A 21,949-nucleotide genomic window follows, 5' to 3' on the forward strand; every position below is an offset into this window, starting at 1 on the left:
CACATCCTCTCCATTTTCACAAACCTATGCTACTCCCTCTTAGCCCTAGCATCATCCTCCAAACCTTCTACATCATTTTTCATCACTCCAATACAATTATAAGACCCTTGCTGATAAGGAATGACTACTACAGGAAAGAAAAATGCTACTACAAGAAGGAAGAAAGGAACAAAGTGTGCTAAAAACCAATGGTAGTGCCTAAGAGAGACATAATCAAAACAAAGAACTCCAAAGCCCATTAGGAAATCATGTAGGCCACAAAGTAAAATAAGAATACAAGAAAAGGCAAGAAGGAATTCACCATTAAAATAGAACACAAACTACAGTGATGAAAAGAGGCTTTCCAAGGGGTCTCTAATCTCTTTCTAGCTTTTGTCTAAGGCCTAAAAGATGTTATACCAAGGGGAGAAAGGCATGGAAAAACTAGTTCAAAATGCCATTGAGGGGCATGGAAATCAACTTGAGGGTTTACCCTAGGCTCACACTATCATCTCTACTCAAAATAGGTTTAAACATACTGCTACAAGGTTTCTTGTAGTTTCTAAAAGAATTACTACATGATGTCCTAGTTTACTATAGGATCTCATCGAAGGGCATTTTGGGGGATTCATAGGTGTCCAAATGGTAGAAAAATGTATCAAGAGATTGTAAAAGGATGTGTAATACCTTGCCAAAACAAAAAATCTTAAAGAACTCATCTTGCATAAGGGGAAAAAGGCAGGAACATAAAAATTAAGGAGGGCACCAGGGCCATGAATGAGGCACAATGAGGTCACTAAATTGCTCGGAGGATGAGCAACATTTTCAACAGGGGAGTATGATGGACCTCCAAATTAGACATAAATTAAGACCCATCTTTCCATCTTTCAGCACATTAAACCTCTCTTTTCTCATTATATAATGTATTTTTAACTTTAATATGTTCATTCGGAAGGTTATGGATAATTGCATATTTGTGCCTAATATTATTTATTTTTGTGTAATATTGTGAGAATATTGCGGAGATTATGAAGATTTGGAGGAGGAGATGATTTAGGGACTTTCTCCCTACTACAGGAGGATAATATTAAATAATAAATCAAGAAGATATTCTAAAATTATTGCACAGATTCTGGAGCTCGAATGATTGAGAAAATCTAGGAATGTGTTCCCTGTCATTTAATGCAGATTCCTAGTATTAGGAACTAGATTGACTATTTGAGGGATTTTTGTGAGGAAAGCTTCCTCCTTTAATGGGGAATTCTTCCTAATCATTTTTTATAAGTATCAAGTCCAATTTTCCTATAGGGGTTTATTTTTATTAGTCTTATGGTGGAGAGAACTTGTATTTTTGCAGCTCCACTTTCATTTCTTGGAGGGAGGTAATTGTATTTATGGAACTAATGATTATTGGTGCCATGTTCAGCTTCTAAATCTTGGTATCCTCCATAGGACTCCGAGTTTCCTTGGGATTTCCCATCCCAGGAGCCTCATATTACTTTTGTATCATTTACTTTTCTTCTTTTCACTTCTTATTCACATGCATCTCTTGTTCTTGTCTTTTTTCTATTTCTACATTTGTATTAATGATTTCTTGTTGTAGGATTGGTTAAATGGTTGAAGTAAGTTATTTTGCAGGATTGAAAACATCATTTCATCATTGGAACAACTTTGGAAGGTCATAGTAATCATTGAGTTACTTGGATTAGTTTGCTTATTCCAAAATCTAAATTTCTGGAAGACCTTTGTGGCAAATAACAATAAATTTCTGTTATTTTTTCGAACATACTAATGAGATTCAATCGAATTGATTCCACTTGAATTAGAAAAAAAATAAAAATAAAAATAAATTATATTTCATAACAAAATTTACCCGATTGCATTTTCACTTGATTAGGTTAGGCATTTGATAGATTAACTAGCTTACTAGTTCTTAAATTTCTAGATTTTAGGCTCATAATTTTCTTCTATTTTTTAGCATGGGTTAACTGAGGTATTTTTGAGTGATTTCACTTGGAATGGAGACCTAAGACATCCTAGTCAATAAAAACATTTGTACCATCCAATTTTTATTTTATTTTGTTGGTCATTCGGTGAATTATAGTTTCCTATAGTAAATCTAGAGTTTCCTCTACTAACTCGAGGATCTCCTGTAGTAGCCTTCCAACATGTATATACTTGCCCATATTCGCCCAAGAAGCTTGGCTATTTTCCCTTAGGGTTGCATAAGACCCCTAGGCTCTAAATAAATGAATTTCGAAGACTAAATACCACTTAGGACTTGTCTCTTTACCCATGCAAATCATTTCATCGATTTAGCCTAATGGACAAATTTATGAAATGGATAATACAATAATGATTGTCACATCCATTGGACTCTGTTAATGAACCTAAACTATTTGAAATGTAATGATTGACATTTAATTCATGATATTTACTTTATGCAATTAGAATAGGTTTCTTTCCTTATATATTATTTCTTTCAATAGGTTAAGGTTTCCATTTCAAGCATTTGATTTTCTGCAATTAGTTTAGGATACGATTTTATTACATTCACTCCATTACATCATGACGTCAAATGAAGGACACATTGTATGCTGCACATATAGTGTCAATACCTCTTAAGATTGTATGAACCCTAGGTTAATAATTAAAGTTGGTAGCCTTGGGAGTTGCAACATTCTTGTTGCAATACTAAGGCTCATCAAGTTCATGGCTATATGTTTAGATTGTTAGTAGGTAAAGGCAGAATGTAAGCATTCAGGTGGTTTACTACAACCTATAGTGATTACCAAATGGAAATGGGAGGTCATTTCCATGGATTTCATTACATTTATTCTGGGGACAGAGAGGCATCATGACTCTATGATGTTTGTGGCTGACAGGTTGAGCAAGGTCACTCACTTCATTCTAGTAAAGACTACATATTCATCCAGTGAGGTAGGATAGATGTTCATCAGGGAGATAGTGAGACTACATGTGTTCTGAAGAATATTGTGTGGGACAGGGCTGCAAAGTTAATTTCCAAGTTTTGGAAGGAGCTGTTTGTAGGTTTGGGTACAAAGTTGGCCTTCAGTACAACTTATCATCCACAAATAGATGGACAGACAGAGTCGGTGAATAGGATCTTAGAGGATATGCTGAGGATGTATGTGATGCACTAGTAGAGGAAATGGGAGAAGTATCTTCCATTGATTGAGTTCGCATAAAACAATGGTTATCATGATTCATTGAGGATGATTTTTTTCAAGGAATTGTATGGATGAAGTTATAATACTCCCATCAGTTGGAGTGATCTAGTGAAAATGGTACTTATTGGACCAGATATGTTGGCGAACATGGAGCAGGAAATGCAGGTTATAAAGAAGAATATAAGGGTAGAACATGATAGATAGAAGATTTATGTGGATCATCACAAGGTATTCAAGGAGTTTCAGGTTGGGGAGAATGTGTATTTGTGCATCAAGCCCACGAAAATATCTTTGAGGATTGGATCAAGTGCCAAGATGGCACCACGGTATTGCGAGCATTTTGAGATCCTTAAGAGGATTGGACCAGTGAAATATCGATTCTCATTGCATCCAACAATGAAATTCCATGATATTTTCCATCTTTCATGGCTTAAGAGGTATATAAATGATGTTGATCATGTTATTTACTGGTCTATATTGCAGTTGGAGAAAGAAGGAGAGTTTCAACCAAAGCCTTAGTGCATATTGTAGCCAAGGCATCTCATGCTCAGGAACATAGCCATAGATCAAGTTAAAGTGCAGTGGAAGAACTTTAGGCCTGAATAAGCTACATGGGAGATGGTGGATCAGATGCAGGCTCTGTATCCTTCATTGTTTGTCGGTTGAGGCAAAATAGTTTTGGTTGATGTTGGTATATCTTTGGCATATGTTTTGCTATTGTTTTGGTATATTTACGCATATGTATATGGATGTAAACACTGCCATGAGAGACAAGGAGATAGATAATTCCTCAAGGATGGTGATGGATTTCGGATGGCATTCCAAGTTTGGTTCAATTTTGATTAGAGCACCGGCTTTGACATGATCATGATTTTATGAGGGTGGAGGTCGTTTAACCTATGGATCCCCTTAGTGGTTCTTGGATTAGTTTTTCTATGAGATCCCACATCCATGCTTGGAATACGACATGGGGGTGACTGGCTGAAAGAAATATTTAGTTCAAACATGTCTATGGTTGGGTGGTATTGGAAGTCCTAAACCTAGTAAGATTTTCCTATGATTAATAAAACTAAGTTCTCTTAATTTTTCACTTGTTTATATGTGGATTTAATGGTTTTCATATCTATGATATGTTGGCATTATGATTCAAGTGTTGTCCTTGATGGCAACTCACTCAGAGGATGGTACAGGTGCTCAGAGGTTGGTACAGGTAATGGCAACTTAATCAGAAGACAGATCTCAGTACAGCATGCCAAGGAAGCTCATACACGCCGTTTCGTTAAGCTCAAGTCGCGTGTACACGCTAGTTAGATTCATAAAAAGCGCGTGTATGTGGAAAGGTTCCTTTGGTCCATGGTGGTTAGTCCTTGGAAGTTGTGCCTATGATTTCGGACCATTATGTCTCGACGGGCGTGTCGATCCCTAGTTTTGAAGTTGATGGTATTGTGTTACTATGGTTTTGGCTCTTGGTATTGAGCTAGGCCTAAGACTATATAAGGAGAAGAAGATCATTAGGAAAAATCATCTTTCGACAAGGCTTGAATATCTAAGAGAGAAAGAGATCTGATATGCAGGTTCTGGGTTGCTTGATCTAAGCCAAGGAGAGATCACATCGGTTGATGGAAGACTAGATCTAAGGATAGATCGGGATCTAATGGTTTGAAATGCACTATCATGATATGGTTGATTATGCGTATTTCTAGATCTGCATATTGTCGCAATGTTACGTTTTGGATCTAACTAATGTCTGGTACAGCTGCAAATTGAGAAAGTTTATTTTTAGATCTGTACGCAGGTTGGCTTCGGTAAAAGAGCGTGTATACGCGGGTTTTGCTCATTGAAGTAGCGTATATCTTCTGAAGCTTGATTTTTAGGTTTACAGTGGGGTCTAACTGTTATTGCAGAGTTCTGTAGTCTGCTCTATGTTCTGGTAACTGGTGATTGACAGGGTTCAGTGGTTCAGTGATTCAAAGTTTGGTTGTTTTATGCTTCAATGATCTGTTGTGGAAATTGAATGAATTGTGGTCTTCAGATTGTAATGTTGTGCTTCAGGAATATCCAAGTCTGAAAATGTATGAAAAGTGATACCTGAAAGAAGGAAGATTGTAGGTCAGCACCTACGTACTAGTATCTTGGCTAGTACAAGAGCAAAGGGGGTTGGAGCTCCCTTCCAAGGAAGTTTGGAGAACGAGAGAAGGTTGTAGCCTTCTGCAGGTTGTAGCCTGCGTACTGGTATAAGGCTGCACCAGTACAAAAGATTGTAAACTGAAGTTTCATATTAAAGAAAGATAGAGACAACTTGCAGCAAGTGGTTTTCACCCACATTGGGTTTCCACCTTATATCTTGGTGTTCATGTGTGTGGCTTTTTATCTGTTCTGTTATACTGCACATGTTTACTGTTAATGTGGTGAATAATGTCCTGATGCACTTAATTGAAGAATAAGTTAACTAAATTGTGAGTTTTCTTCTTATACGCTGTTTTACTTCGTCACAGTAGCGTGTACACGCCGGTTCACTTAACTGAAGTAGCGTATATGTTTCTGAGCATTTAAAAAGTTTGATTAATCTGATAATACTGATTCACCCCCCCTCTCAGTATTATTTCCAACATGATATTTATATGGTTTTATGCTAGTTGGAAGCATGGTTATATGATTGGTTCATGTCATGTTTATCTCATGTATTTACTTGTAATTGTTAAAATCATGGATGAAAGAAATAATTTGTGTTATGATAGTTCAATGGAGAAGGCGATGATCCTTCTGGTTATGTTTCATAAGTGCTTTTAGTCATTCATGATCTGTCTTGTATCTTAGACCTGTAGGTTGCCTTGATGCCAAGTGTTTGACAAAATGTGAGTCCTGGTTGGGGATGCTTAAGCCTTGTCCTGAGGTTGATTTTTGATTTGTTAGCCTTGTCCTCATGTCTTTGATGGAGTCTAGAAGTTGTGACAAGTTCTGGGAAGTGGCTAGAATTCTGGACTAAAAAAGTTCATTGAATTCCACGAACGTTGGCACAGGTCTGCTGGATCCACCGATTCCATTTCCTTAAGGTCACTAAGGAGGTTAAATCCTTTATAGTGGCCTCTCTCATCACATGCTTAACCCGGCTGGCCAATTTCATAGGTAGATGTGGGAGGAGGGGGTGTTACAAATGAAATCGATATATTATTTTTTTGGATGAGAAATTGAATATTATGATAATAGATTTTGGATTAGAAAAAAAAAATATCGAAGGTGCAACTCACGTCATCAGAAGGGTTGATGGAATAATTTAAGCATTTTTGTCATGAGACCAGTATGTCCAATAGCTTATGTTGGGCTTTGAGGCGAGCAGTCTATTATTCCTTTGGTTCCTCCATCCCCTACAACATTCCAACCATTGTTTTATTCGAATAGAAGGTTGGTATTGGGCTAAGTTGTTTAAAAAAAATGGATGCCACAACCATCATGAAAGTAGTGCCATTTTTTGAACAATTGTTTATCATAATTTTATTTTCAAATTTATAATTCAATTGTACACGTAAAGAAATGAAGGTGTGATGCTTTAGTCACTAAAATTGGAATAAGGCTCCCATGCTACAATGGGTTAATCCACTATTTGTTATATCTAAAAATACATGGATTGGATTGCGTAGATTGGACCAAGTTACAGTCACCGTGAGATGTTGAAATATGGTGTTCATGTAATTCGACTACAGGACAAAACTATATGGTTGACATTTTGATTGGGTGCCATAATTTATACGTTAGACTATTGTAATGGAGGATGATAGGATTTTTCAACCAACATAACTTTGGTACAATAGTATTCAGCCACATTGTATTGACATTATTTTTTATTCACCTCAAAACACTGTAAAAACCATTGGAGCAACATTTTGGAGGGGAGACTATTGAACATTTATTTGAATGGTTTTTTCATATGATTATCAATGAGAACATACATTTTTTATTGTTTATGCCATAATTCCAAATAGTATATTATGTTACCTCATATAACCTCACTACATTTCCTTCTTACTACTTACCTTCCTTACTACGTCTACTACCTTCTTACCATTTACCTTTCCTACAATGGTATCTTACCTTTTGCCATAATACAAAAAAATATAGAATGACATGAGGCAGAACAAAGCTAGAAAGCAGAACATGATATATTTCTTCCTTTTACAGCATGAAGTTTGGGAAGGATACACACAATAGAGAATATTGATAGCAAGTGGACAACAACCAACTTTTCACAATATATAGCTTATTGTTCCAAGATTGATAGGGTCATAATGTTATACTCTTTTATCTTGATGTTATACTCTTTTATCCTTAGTGCCAAGTGATGCTATACTCTTTTATCCTCAGCACCAAGTGATGTTATACTCTTTGGTCTCATTTGATAGATATTCCTTTTTCACTGTATTCAACTTTTGTCATCGAGCCCCAACATGGATTCAATAAACAAATGATTTGGATTTTTCATAGAGATATGGTACGATGGGTCTAGGTCTTTCAGTTTTACTTGGGCTATTAATTGTTGCAGTAATAATCATAATTGTCTAGAAGGGAAGTCCATATTTAACAATATAACTTTATGCCTTCATGCTTATACTTTTACTAGTGATGATGTCTATATATCCTATTCATATATCTCATGAGGGGGAAGTTATTAGATTTCCTTCTAATGAATTGGGGCATTGGAATCTCAATCATACAATGCATTACTCTTTTTCCATGCAGGTGCTTACACTATTACAATTTGGTGGCTAAACTCTTGTTCAAAATTCCAAAGATTCATGTGAAAGATTTGGTTTCCAAACCCAATCTCTACTTGTGGGGCTTCTTATTTTCCAAAATCCAATTACTCCATATTAATGGGTATGAGTAGTTTACACAGTCAAGGATTTTTACATAGTCTAGGAGTTTTGTTAAGTCTCCAACTCCCTTGCCATTGATGTCAAAAAGGGAGGTAAGCAGAGATATGGAGATATAATAAGGATAATTTTCAGGAAAAAAAGGGGGAGGATCGTTGTGTTTCCATCAATTCCAAAGGGGCATAATGTTAGCAAAGTTGGCATTGATGTCAAATGTTAATGGGCTATGTTGATGGAAAATGTTATGTTGATATAAATTGATTATGGGTTTGATGTTGCAAAGTGTTATTCTAATGTAAATTGACTACATGTTTGATCACTATGATGTGTATGATGGATCAAGGCAGATTAAAGTGATGTGATGTGAAAAGGTTTACTACTATTTATTTTTAATTGATATGCAAAGGCTAATTAATGTACATTAAAAGTTTTATGTGTAGGGTTGGTCCTTGTTAAAGACATTACAATGACATGTAAATATTCCTTCTTCTAGACATTGCAATGGTGTGTGAGGATGATAAAATGAAGGGTGATCCAATGATACAAATTAAAAAATTAAATACATGGCAGATGAGTGTTGGAGAACAAAGTCTGGAGAACTTGATATTTTCATTGAATATATACATTTAATTTACATTTCTAATCCATACAATGCAATCATTGTTGTCGGCTTATATTACATTGACTCTTTTAATATTACAAAATTAATTCAGATTTGGAAATGAAGCGGCAAATTGTGAACATCCCTAGAAGACCAAGTGGTAACTCCTCAATTTGAATTCCTACATGGAATACAAATAGTCAACAACTCTTGTATATAAAAAGATGAATATTTGAATGATATAGAGGTTAAATAACTCAATATTGTATGAGAGATTTCATGAATATCCTCACAAGGAGAGATAGAGAAAGAGGAGAAGAAGTGGAGTGATTTGAGAAGAAGAATTATAGAGGATATGAAACTGAATAGAGAGAAAAAATTGAGTTCAAAAAAGAGAGAACAACTAGGTAACTAGTAAAATAAATTTGTATTTCAATAGGGGATTGTAGTCTCCTTTCATATGGTAGCGTGACAAAGATCATGTTGTAGCCTATAGAAGAGGAAGTAGGAGCTTCCTTGCAATTTTTAGCTGGCATAAAAAATTTGAGGTAGTAGCCTCATATAAGTAGTGGTCTGCATAAAATTTGATGTAATAAGGGGATTAGGAGAATTTCTTCACATCACTTAGCCAAAATTCATGGTTTTTCTCTTTATGGGTTTCCATTTATATTTGGTATCTTTGTGTGTTGCATGTTGAATGTCTCACTTGTGTGAATTCTTTTGAATCCATTATTATATGTTGAATGCAAATGCCTATATCGTAACTACAAAAAAAACAATTAAGAATTGAACATATACATAAGTCATTAGCTGCAAAAGAAAGTATTTTAAGAGAAAAAGACTAACTTGAATTGATTGTTTAAAAATACACAATTACTGATTCACCTCCCTCTCAGTAATTTCCAAGTATTCCAAATACAAGATGTAACTGCAATTGTACATCCCTATATATGGTTTCCAAGTGTAGCCTAAGCATTTGAAATATGTAGGGTCCTTGGAAGATACATTTGGAAAATAATGCGAAGAAGTGGATCGACCAAGAATCTAATATATGTACAGTAGAGTTGACAATTTCAGATACTCAAATGGGATTCCATGAAATAGTATTTGTATCTTATGAATGAATCATAATGAAATATTGTTTGGAACTCCATAATGGTGATGTTAATTATTATCAAAATACTATAGGTAAGTAGGTAGGAGAATTGAGGGGGAAAGACACTTTTAATATTAAACCAGATCTCAATGACATAGACTAAGCATCCTATATGAAAAATGATGTAAGGGGTATCGCATTCACATCTGGAAAAGAGGGAAGCAAAAAAAAAAGATATCCCCCCATAAAAAATGAATTATTGGGTTATTTTAAAAATATATATGATCATTATTATTAACAAGATAAGTAAATTTTAAGATAGATCTAGTGCATAGATCCACTCTTGTATCAATAACGCCTTACCAACTAGGAACCAAAAGATTGAGGGGACATAAGATGAACCTACGAGAATTATTCGAAAAAGGATTGATAAGGCCAAATGTCTCACCTTTACAAATGCTCATGTCATTTTTCAATAAAATAGATTAGACATTTAGGATGTACATTTACTATAAAATCGTTAAAATAAAGCGGCTATAAATAATAGGTATCCTCTATGTTTCATAGATGTTCTCTTTGACCAACTCAAAGAGGCAAAATCATTTTAGAATTTGGATTTAAGATTAACCTATCACAATATTGGATTTCATGAACCTGATATATTGAAGGACTATCTCTAGAACTCAATGTGGACACTATGTGTCCCTAGTTATACACTTTCTGTTAGGAAATTTCATGGTAGTATTCATGAGAATGAATAATATCATACTATGGAACTATCTTGGACAAATTTACACCAATATTTATTGGCAACATTACATCATTAGTATAGGTTTTACACATAAAAACCCACATTCATCTTAGGAAATAATATAGAGAACCATCCTAAATTATGTTTGTTTAACCACCTGAAAATAAACTATAAATTAATTTAATTAATTTAATGTTATTTTCGTATTTACCAATTTAGTGAAATTAACTAAAAATATTTTCACTCATCCATAGGAATAATTAAATAAATTACTATTTATTTATTATTCCTTAAGCATTTAACTTCACTCCCTTGGAATAATTATTAAATCGTTATTTTCTAATCACGAGAAATAATTAAATAAATCATTATTTATTTATTATTCCTTAATCATTACACAAATCTCCTATGGAACAATTATTAAATCATTATTCAATAATTATTTCTCAATCATTTTAATCATATCTCAAAGTAATTAATAAATCATTTTTATTTATTAGTTTCTTTAATCATATTTCTTAATTAACTCAATAAATCATCAGTTTTTGGGTTAGTTCAATAAATACCATTTTTTTACCATTTCAAGAAAATTTTCTGTTGGGCCTTAGTTTTGTCTCATTTTTCACTCAAAATATCTCATGCTACAATTTGATTAAATGATTATTGTTGCACGTATTTGTTACTTCTCTTGTTTTAATAGGATTAAAATACCATTAATGGAAGTTCAATAAAGGTTTGTATGTTGCAGGTTAAGGTTGATTTGATCATGTTTTGAACCTACACTTGCTTGCACTGTGCAATAGATTCTTGCACCAATTTGGGGCTTTCATACATTAACACATTTCTGGGAGAATTTGAAAGAGGTTTATGATCAAAATGTCATTTGAACACTTTCACATAAGCCAAGACACACCCAGGTCATACAGATTTATATTTAGAAAATAATTAATGCAACAACCCACATTTGTAGAAATTTCCAAACTGCCTATTTACACTTCGATTTTTGTGTCGATCATAGTGAATCTCATAATTCTGAAACATGGGTTTTTATCACAGCATAGTAAATTGAGTAAGCCTTATGCCATTTTCCAAAGTTCATAATGGTTAAGGATATACGAAGGGGATTTGGAGGAAGTTTGTTAAAAATACCAACTTTTCGAGAGTTCTAGAAAATGCCCGGATTTGGGAAGTTCGTGGTAAATATCCATTATTTCAGTAGGAAAACAGTTGTACTGATATTCTATTAATGATAATTAGTTCAGATCCAATCCCCATGATATTTGCAAAGGATTGGCTTGTTTTATGCCAAGTTTGGAATGTAAAAAGATTATAAAAGAAAAGCTATGGCTCCAAGCCTAGCTAATTAATTAGTCAATCAATTAAGCAGAGGGCAGAAGCATACATAGGCAAGCACAACACAGAAGGGAGGATAAGTTTCTCCAATGTAGCAGCATGTGGATTTCAGTTTGGAATGCTTCTCTTACTTGCTAGGATTAGCCGATGTCTGCATTATGTAAAAGATTGTTTTTTTAGTTAAATGAAGCAATTTTTATTTATGCTTTGTCTATTCATCCATTTCACCTTAATGAATCTAATTACTATGTGAACTAGGTTAAGCGAGGGTGTGAGCTGGATGGGTTGGCCGCCAGACCAGTTTGACATCACTCTACATCTTTTAGCTAGAAAACATTTACTTTATTTCTTTACTGTGTGAAGTTTATTTAATTGCTTTCAGTCTCTTTCCTTATTTAAGTTGATGATTTAATCTGTTGCAACATTTTATTTACAATTTTAAAATTAATTTCCTTTTTGCTGCAAATTATTCTTGTACTTAAATTATTTTTTTTATTTTGCTTGCATGAAAGATATTTCTTTATAAACATCGCATCCTCCAGATTGACTAATTGGCTTATGCTAAGAATCCTCTGCTCTGGTCGGTAATTCATGGGTTTGTGTTTTGATTGGGTTCACCTTCCGCATTTAATAATTATGAAATGGTGAAATCATCTAATCATTAACTCATGCATCATTAAAGTAGCAATCACCTATAAGTTTATCTAAAAGTTGTGATTCATATAACGCAAAGCCAACATGTATAAAAGGGAAATTGCACTATGATAAATTCTTAATTAATATTATGGTTTTCTTTAACTTCTGGATTGGTCTTACACATAATTAGTGCAAGCGAATTTTATTTTGCACCAGTGCAAGAAGAATGTTACACAGAATTAGTGCAAGCATATTGTTACACAGAATTAGTGCAAGCAGAATGTTACACAGAATTAGTGCAAGTAGATTGTTATACAAAATTAGTGCAAGCAGAATTAGTATGGGTAGAATTAGTGTAAGCAGAATAGTTTGAATTTCTTTTGAATTTATTCCAGCATTTATAGACTTTTCGATATTGTGTCAGCATCGCTTGATTTCCAATTTTGATTTCCCTTATGTTTACTTGCAATTAGAATTTCCTTTCACGTTGATTACTTTTACTTTCTTGCATGCTTTTAATTGTTTGGATTGGTGTTTCTCACCCTAGTGTAAGATTACATTTATTTTTGAGATTAATTGCAAGATAGACTATAATTTGTTTTGCAGGTTACTAGGGACTCTCTCTGGCATTTCCAGTGCTGCGTCTCAAAGTTCACGAAATCTCTGGATTGACAAATTAAATGTTGGTACATTTATAGACCCTATACTACACCCAACATTTTCTTCTCTCAAATATAATAAAATACTCCTAATGTTTAGATCTTGATTTGGTCTAATAATATTTTATCATTTCACTAGACTTAGATCTATCCTAGCATTTTATTATAAATAGAGAGATTTTTACTCACTCTACACACATGACCATTTCATCATCATCATTATTGTCTTATGAATCTTGAGCTACTACATTGAGTTCACATAGTCAATATCCATTATGCTCATTGCAACCAGTGAGAGAGATCAATTGTTGAAGCGTAGGGAACAAAAGAATCCATCCCACGCAGGGGGATGATTTAGACTTAAGTCTAAATTATTCTCCAACAGATGTAATATTTTAGAATACAAAAATCATTTTATATCCATTAGGTTTTATTTTCTTATCAACTGTTATGTATTTTTCAATATTTGCATAACATCTTTCGCAGGGCTTTTAATAGTGTTTTTTCATATCTGAAACACATTAGTAGATTTTCCTTTTACTTCCATCATTGTTAGGGCTATTTTTCACCAATACCTAAAGTGGAGACTTTTCGTACACCTTCCAGAAATATCCATACTAACAAATGACAACTCCACTGGGTCTTTAGTCATCACCAAATGACAACTCCACTAGGTATTTAGTCGTCACCAAATGATAGCTCCACTGGTCTATATATTCAGATCCCTAGTGACTTCGTTTTTTCATTTTCCTCTCTTACGTTTTTCTATCCATTTTTAGATTTTTAGTGATTTTTGGAAAAATCTCAGTGTTTAGGTGTTTTCGCTTCTTTTTTGTAGGTCACAGGTACTAGCCAAGTAGGGGATGACAAATTCTATTTCATATCTATAAAACGAGAGCCTTGGGATCCTAACACACTTTTTTATGCATTTTCTACGCTAGTTGTGCAGGTTTTAGGCCAAAACTTGTGCTATTGTGAAGGAAATATGTCAATTTCTACGCTATCACTTTTTCTATCTTTCTACAGGTTTTTTAGGGTTTTTCAAGTTTGATTTTTGTTTGTCTGTTGTCGTGCGGGCCAGTTCCTATGTTATTTTTTAATACATTAGGCCTGGATACTCTCGATTTCATTCTCTTTAAGAGGAAAGGAAAAAAATCCCCTTGGGGTTTAAAGTACGCCTTCACCACCAAATAGAGGGTTTGTTAAGTTGGGTAGTATAGTGTTCAAAACTTCTAGCCATTATTTTCCAACATAATAAATCTTTAATTTCAATCCTTTTAAGCCTTAGTAGCATCACTTTGGATTCCATTTGAGTCTCGTGTGGCACCATTTCTCTAGGGTATTTTTAGGTGTCCTTTTCTCTTTAGTTTCTTTGTTGTTATTTTCGAGTATTTAGTCACTTATAGTTCTTTATGTTTGCAACATAAATCAATTGCATTGGCCTTAGATCCTAGCCACATTTGGTACTTGATCTCTTTTTCTTTGGCTTGCGTGTTTTTTCATAGTTCTCTTGTGTTGTCTATATAGCCATTTGGGTGGGAATTACCATGTTGATTTTATGGTTTTCTTGTTGTTCATTTTTCAATATAGTTTATAGTTTCATGATTTACTTTCCAGTAGCACATGGAAGTTAAAAACATGCTGTAATTAATCCATTGAAACACACTTTTATACACACACTCTCACCCTAAGCAAACGAGCGCTTGGTTAGCAACTACAAGCCAAGACTTTTAAACTCTCACATTAATAACTTAACAACACACACAGATCTAAGCCCACTTGGGAATCAGGGAAAAAAAATATATTAGTTAAGGAAGGATCACTGGGATATTCTTCCAATAACACCCATCCCTCCACCATGCCATAGCCAAAACCGAAGCATGACAGAAACATGTTTGAGAGAGGGTTAGGCTTAGGTAATAGTGTGAGAAATTCTCCTCGGGGCTACCCAACTCATGGCAGTGAATCCCATTTAGGCAGCTAACTACCCAGAAGCCCAAGATTCATGTGCCCTCATGGGACATAAGTAACTTAGTGGAAATTCTTAGGATAAACACCCTATTTGTGGTGGCTGTGGGGAGCGACCAACCCTCTACCTTACCTTCTCCTATACAACTCTACTTGCGGATATTGGACCCCGGAAGTAAGAAATATTTTGGAAGGACATCTGAAACATAATACTAGGACTTGTTTAAGGAGTAGATAACCTTTAGGCTAGAGTTAATTTTTATTTTTATAATATGTTCTTACCTGAATTAGAGTAGCAATACATCGTAGTTAGTTTTCACTTTGCACCATTGCATTATGTGTTTGATTGCTCTCTATTATTCGTTTTCATTAACCTTTTACTCTATCCTTTAGCGTTTTGTTTTTCCTAACATCATTGGTCGCCCTAGGCATTTATCATGGAGACTCTATGTCATTCACCCTCAGATTTGGTTAGGACATCCCTTAACACTTGCTCGCCGAGTCAGGCTCTCTCCACCTAGTCCATCTTTAGAACCTAGTCTTTCTGATTCCTCTAGTTCATCCTCTGATTTTGAGTCTTCTCAGTCTCGAGCAGCTACCATGTTAGGTGTCGACATTAGCGGTAATTTCGGTCCCAACATGAACACTAATAGTAGAGGAAATACTAACACTAATGTTGGTAATACTTAGGATGCCCTTCCTAGAGGTAACATTGGAACCTCACAAGGAATGGATCCTTCTGAACCCCTTATCCCTTACATGGATGGTTTAAATATCCCATATTTGAATCATATTATAAATGATCCTCTTCACCATGACTCGATTTGGACACCTATTCCAATCAAAATCCCATCTAATATACCAAATTTCGAAGTGAATTTTAGAGAGGATCCAATCAACCATGTCTGCTTGCTTTATATCTGGTGCTCCTCTAATTCTATCACAGATGATTCCATCCATCTGCGCCTTTTTTAATGCACCCTCACTAGAGTTGATGCAAAATGGTATGTAGACCAACCCCATGCCTCTCATTCTAGATCTGAAACTGTAGCCAATTCCTTTTTATCTTAGTTCTAATTACCTCTCCATTATGACACTGGTAAGGAACTCTTGAATGTCTTATGTTATAAAATTCACCTGCCTTTTTGATCATGTACAAGAATGGCATTGAAGGCAAAAAATATGTAAATATTTAGAATTCAAAGACCGTTTCTACATGGTTTAGTTCTTATGGAAAATTTTGGCCCCCATTGGTAAGCATGTTGCTTCACATTTCCCTCAAAATAAAGAAGAAGCTCTACAAATAGCTTTGAAGTATGATCTAATCTATGCCCAATCAGGTTATGTCTATACTATCCTCCCTGACCTTCCTAGGCTTGGTGCTTCATTTGCACTGGGGGAATCTCACGTCGTTGATTGTATCAATGGGTCAGTATCTTACCCTCAACCATCTCCATATAGACAACCACCTATGTGTTATGGCCAACGTGAGGGGTGGCTCAGTTCCACCTACACTTATGCCCCCCTGACCCTTCACGTGTTAAATCCTACCAAGGCATGAGTACATCCTATGCATTTCCGCGTTGAGATTAGTCGATTATAGGGCTAGTTGTTACTCATCCTAGTTACCATAACATTTCCATGAATCCTTATTATCCATATGCACTGCCTAGTGATCCAACCACAATGGCACCAACACCTCAACCTTCCATGTCTCAACCACATCTGTAACAACAAAAACCACCTCCTGTTGGTACCATCCTATGACCTCCTTTTTCCTCCTAAAACATATCATTTGCCTACTTCTTTCCATCATATATCTCTTAGAACCCTTGGAAATTGATTAGTTAATAGTCCTATATTTATTAAAATGCATTGAAATCGATTTAGGAGTTTTATGTTAAAGAATTAGGGATTTTTGGTAAAATGGCTACAGGAAGTTCCAACATCCTGTAATTGGTTCATTGTTTGACATGTGGCATGACAGCTATGCTAGAACGAAGGGTAGGGATGAAAAGTAGAATTTCCAAGCATGGACGAATACCTATCCTACAGTAGAATCGACCCTCCTACATGCGCGGTCAACAATGGTCAAAGTATAGCATGTTGGCGACAAAGGCAGCAACAACAAAGCATTCTAAATTGATTTAGTTTTGTTTATTTTTGAAATCATTTTAGGATAGAAACATTTTAAAAATCTCGACATGATGAAAGCGGCAACAGTCATATCATGAATGTACATTCGTTTTCGAAATGTAAGGGTTGTAAAAACATATGTAAATACAGTCCTGTGTAATCAATGTTTGGTAATCGTTGTATCGTTTGAAACAGAGTTTGAACTTAATATCAACAACACAGTTACAGTTACGATCTTTGTCTTGTTGCGTTGATTTGATAATCAGTTGAACATAGTCCAGTATACCTCTGGAATGCAGACGGGCCCTGCGTTAAACTGGTATACTGTTATTTCCTTTTCATTCGCAACTTAGGGTATTACATGACATGCACAGTAATTAGAATTGGTTGTTGATTTCAATCGAATGTGTATGGTTTATGTTTATGATATCACTTGAACAGTTCATCACTAGGATCGTGAATTGTATCCTGTAAGGGATTCGATCCTCTATTGTCTTCTAAAGCAATGTTATGAACTCTGTTTTCATTTCAAAGTATGTTTATAATTTCCATATGTCTTTATATTGCATGAATGTTAGTGAATGCTGAGTATTTGCTAAACAGGGGTTTCGTGTATGGTGTCTCTGTAAGGAGATTGAAATCTGGGTTTGAAGTGATACACAGTGTTTTAATTTGATAAATGAATTGAGTGACAGCGTGGTAATTAGGTAGATTAACTGAGTGACCTAGGTGTTTGGGTGATAGGTAACATATCTCAATCTTCCGTAAAGAAGTCCTGTGACCTACCATCATAACCACTTAGCTAATAATCCTTTATGTCTATATACTTTAGACGCATGCCTCTAAGTCTACGCATCCTGGTCGATAATAAATATAGCCTAGTCTAGCACCCTAGATAGGAAACTACACCTCCTCAAGGTCAATTCTATGGTCAATAGAATGTTTCCCCTCCCCCCAATTGTAAGAGGAGGAATAAGGGCAAAGTTAACCAGAATCATTCACCTCAGGGAAACCAAGGAAACCAAGGACTTCAACCTAATTCCAATAAGGGTGAACAATCTAATATTGTAACCTCACAATAGGGTGGAAAAAGCAAGCATAACTAGGCTCTTTGAACCAATAAACCTTGTGCTTCTCATGGTACTTATGGGCCTTATACTCATGATTGTACCATTATCCCTCAGATGGGAAAAGCATTGGAAGATCAAGAAGTTTCCTCTAGAGGGAAGCAACATATCCCTCCATCTTCTCCTCCTCCACACAAGCAATAGTTCTTACCAACCCCTTCCTTCCCCAAGGATATGTAACCTCCCAATCTAGCAAGAATCATCCACTGAATTCCTCTCATTCAGGGATTGGATCTTACCAAATTCTCAAGATGAATTCCAAAGAGGTCAACCTCCAGACTCAGTCGCGCCAATATGAAAAACATCCTAAAATTTTTGCGACTGAAATGTAACCTAACATTTCCACAGACCATATTTTATCACCAAATGGTACCTTACAGATCCCTCCCCCTAAGGTAGAGGTTCCATCAAATATTTCCAAAGGTTCATTACATCAAAATATAGCCAACTCTTGCACTATCCATACTTACGATATAGTAGATGACTTAGCACAATCTCTTGTTGCTATGTTAGTGTTAGAAGTCCTCTAATTGTTCCCATTTCAGCAAAAAGCTCCACTATATGATTTATGAAGTTTGGACCCTTCACATGATTACCTGATCATTTTTTAAATTAACACCGCATATCATCCTCACCTTCCTCGATATGTTTCTTTCTAGATACTTGTCGCCATTAAAAACATCGTTGTCCAATGGTGTATCATTGAAAAAGGTGCATCCACTTGTATGATGGTCATTACTATCTGGAAAGAACTTGGTTCTCTTGAAATTTCACCATCAACTAACACTCTTCGTGCATATAATGGTCATACCTCACAACCCTTTGGTCTCTAGAATAATTTTCCTATCTCAGTTGTCGACAAATAGGTCATGGTTAATGTTGAAGTTATTGATGCCCTCTCAATTATAACATGTTTCTCGGTCATATTTTTATGTATTCCATGAAAGTGATCGCATATTCTTCTTTCATATCATGAGATTCCCTCATAATGGGAAGATCATCACCATCAATCAGTCAACATACTATGATCCTTGATCTCAAACATCTCCTCAGAATGTCATTTCTTTGATGGTGGGTAACAGTTACATCCATTCTTTACCCAAGATATCTACTAGGGTATATAAATAATCCTCCTTACTTGGGGCATATTATGGCCCACCACCTATTCCCACTGAGCCTAGCCCTTCCACCATTTGCGTGCTTCAAGCATCATGGGCCACTCAACAACAATTCAGTATGTCTTCCCAAAAACCAACTCGTTATCATTCTGATGCTCACGAATCAGTTGGTGCCTCAGGGGAATCCATCTTGGACACCATCCATTTGGTAAAATACCTTTCTTATTCCTGCCACCCAAAATATTTTTTAGCGAGTTGATGACTATGCTGAGTCTCCTTAACATGACCTTGGGGATCCTAGTTTGGTAGATTGATCCTCCTGCAAACACACCTCATGATCAACTCAAGCCTTATGTGGCTTTGAATCTTGTATAACCTGTTTCCACTAGCCCTACCTATGCTTCAGTACCATAATAACATTAGCAGGAAGTTACTCCCATAGCAAAAGCATCTGGTGAGGGTGGAAATTCTACAAAAATGGGGGCAGGCATAAGGAAATACAAGCAGAAACCAATCCTTCTAAAGCACCTAATCCTATTCCATGTGCTTTGTACTATTTTCATGTTCATGTCACTAACAATTACCGTGATCTTCCCCGCATCAAGGGCATGATTTCAGAAGTTGGAACTCAGCCAGACCCTAATGTCCCTCAGGTGCAAGTCACCATACCTAAATCTGCAAAGAAAAATAAATCTTTATGCAAAAATCACCCATGAACTTTGTACGATACATACAGACATTATTCACACCAGTGTCCTCTTCTCGGTCGTTTCTTTTTATGCTTGATCCATTATCAATGAAATGGATACCACTCCTAGCTACCCTTCTCCTTCCTTATTTGCAACCGCTGGCACCAATTTCTCACCAAGGCAGGAGGTTTCTTAAGCCATTATCGTTATTCCTCCTCCTGACATCAAAATGAAAAACACTTCCATACCAATTATTTACCTATCATATTCCATGGGATCGACTTCTTGAGACTCCTTGGGAGATTCTGAATGTGTTTCGTTAGATCCACCCTCTGAGGACACTTCAATCTCAACCTCGGGGGATTTTCCATCCACTTATCATTTGTCTCCCTTTCTAGACGATGTGTATGTGAACCATGTCTCCCATGATGATGATTGATTCAATCACCCCTTACTTCAAACCAAAGAATTTGAACCACATCCACCTTGTGGCCATTACATTGCCACACAATGTTTTGTTAAGCTGACATCTACTATTGAGGGTCCAGAAGAAGAAATTCTCCCCAACCCTCCCAGTGGATCTAGTAACGTTGACTCTAGTGCCACTATTCTTACCCATCATGAAGAAATACTAGATTCCCATATCACTTGTGATCACCCTAGGGATGACCCAATTAATCATTCTTGCATCTTACATCAACAACCCAATCCCTTAGACATTGTTTTTATTCAACGTTAGTGTCATCTAGGTGAGCATCAGTTCATTATATCCAAAGCCACTCTTTCGTATGGTGACACCATGTATGAAAACCTAGATGTTAAATCCATTTGACTCATATATCCAGTGCCACATGAGATTGACAATCCACCATTTCCTTTCTCCCACTACATCCATCGATTCTTCCCATGGGACAACAATAATAATAATAAATGGTGATGACAACCAAATCGAATAACCATATTATGTACATCCATATAACTGTTTGGAATCCATTGTTCTAAATACATAGGACACGTCCATACATGTTGCATACACACCTAGTTGGAGGCATCATTCCCACCCTTTTCATACTCGATTAGTCCCCTCCATCAGCAAATGTTGGGGGGACGTATCTCATCCTTAAGGGCATGATAACCCCCCTAACCACCTTGTCATTTAATTTCAATCTTCACCTAAATCCCAATGATCTAGGTATGGTCAATTATCCTTTCATTTCTAGGATAGTTTGTCCTACTAACCTCCTTCTGTGCCATATACACATCACATATCGAAGAATTCATACCATACATTGAAACATTCTACTATATGTGATGTTAGACTTAACACACAGTCCCCTTGTTTGACTTGGTGGGAGGGGACCTAGACTTTCTTTAGTAGTTCATTCTTATATTCCTTCTTAACTTGATTCTTCACTAAGAACCACCCTTCCAAGAAGCACCAAGGCCATATTTAGACAAGTAAGGCTACCAACCTAAAATTAATCGATCCATAATCCACCATTCGGTTCATACACTATGAACTTGCTAAGTTTTAGGGATCCGTCCTCTCCAAATTCACCAACAACACAATGCACAAACGAATTTGAATTGGGGAAACAAGTCCTTTTTATAGGAAAACCCTAAATTTTCCTTGTGATTACAGGCACATCATATCTCAATTTGATGAACCATTTTCACTGTTTTAAATCTCTCACTAAGCTCTATACTATGTCTCTCTTCATTTTTGGTAATTTGAAACTTCACCAGGAAGCTAATTTTTTCCATGAGATATCACTTT

This window comes from Pinus tabuliformis, chromosome 3_2 (assembly GCF_031772625.1).
Source record: "Pinus tabuliformis cultivar Carrire ecotype Pingquan chromosome 3_2, CPIR1, whole genome shotgun sequence".
NCBI classification, from domain to species: domain Eukaryota; kingdom Viridiplantae; phylum Streptophyta; class Pinopsida; order Pinales; family Pinaceae; genus Pinus; species Pinus tabuliformis.